The following is a 710-nucleotide window of genomic DNA, read 5'->3' on the forward strand; positions in this document are numbered from 1 at the left end:
TCGGTTGTTCCCCTACACTCACTTGGGTCATGACCCAAAGTTCCACAATTCTCACATATCCCACTTGGGATTGATGAGGATGCCGTCATGGCATTGACATGATGCTTCGATGATTTTGAGTTTTCCTCAAGTCTAGCCATAGCTTGTTCAAACTTCAAGTTGATTGTGTCAATGTGAGCACTAAGTTGAGCACCCAATTGAGTAACGGAGTCCACTTCATACTTTCCTCCTCTAGTAGCCTTGCGAGGCCTACTATATTGTGAATTGTGGATTGCCATCTCTTCAATTTTGCTCCAAGTTTGGTTGTCATCAACCTCGGTGAACATCCCATTCGATCCCATATTGAGAATGTTCCTAGAATCTTCATATAAACCATTCGCTAAGTCCATGGTGAGGACATGAGCGACAAATTCCCTTGAACCGCTCCCAAGCTTCATACAAAGACTCTTCATCCCTTTGCTTAAAACCCGTAATTTGAGCTCTTAGCATGTTGGTCTTTTCCGGTGGGTAGAATTTTTTGTAGAAAGCTAGAGCCAACTTCTTCCAAGAATCTATTCCAAGGGTGGCCTTATCAAGGCCCTTCAACCATTGCTTTGCGGTGCCGATTAAGGAAAAAGGAAATAAGACCCATTTAATTTGGTCTTGAGTCACGCCCGTTTGAGAGATAGCATCACAATAATCGCAAAAGGTTTCCATATGAGAATGAGGAT

At 43.0% G+C, this 710-nt stretch overlaps 1 non-coding gene across 1 annotated transcript; it reads left to right on the forward strand.

Moving 5' to 3' along the window:
• Positions 1 to 382: 382 nt before the first annotated feature.
• LOC141624077 (small nucleolar RNA R71) lies at positions 383 to 489 on the forward strand. The gene has a single exon (XR_012533887.1). It is a non-coding gene; the product is annotated as a small nucleolar RNA R71 (small nucleolar RNA).
• Positions 490 to 710: the final 221 nt, after the last annotated feature.

This window comes from Silene latifolia, chromosome X (assembly GCF_048544455.1).
Source record: "Silene latifolia isolate original U9 population chromosome X, ASM4854445v1, whole genome shotgun sequence".
Classification (NCBI taxonomy): Eukaryota; Viridiplantae; Streptophyta; class Magnoliopsida; order Caryophyllales; family Caryophyllaceae; genus Silene; species Silene latifolia.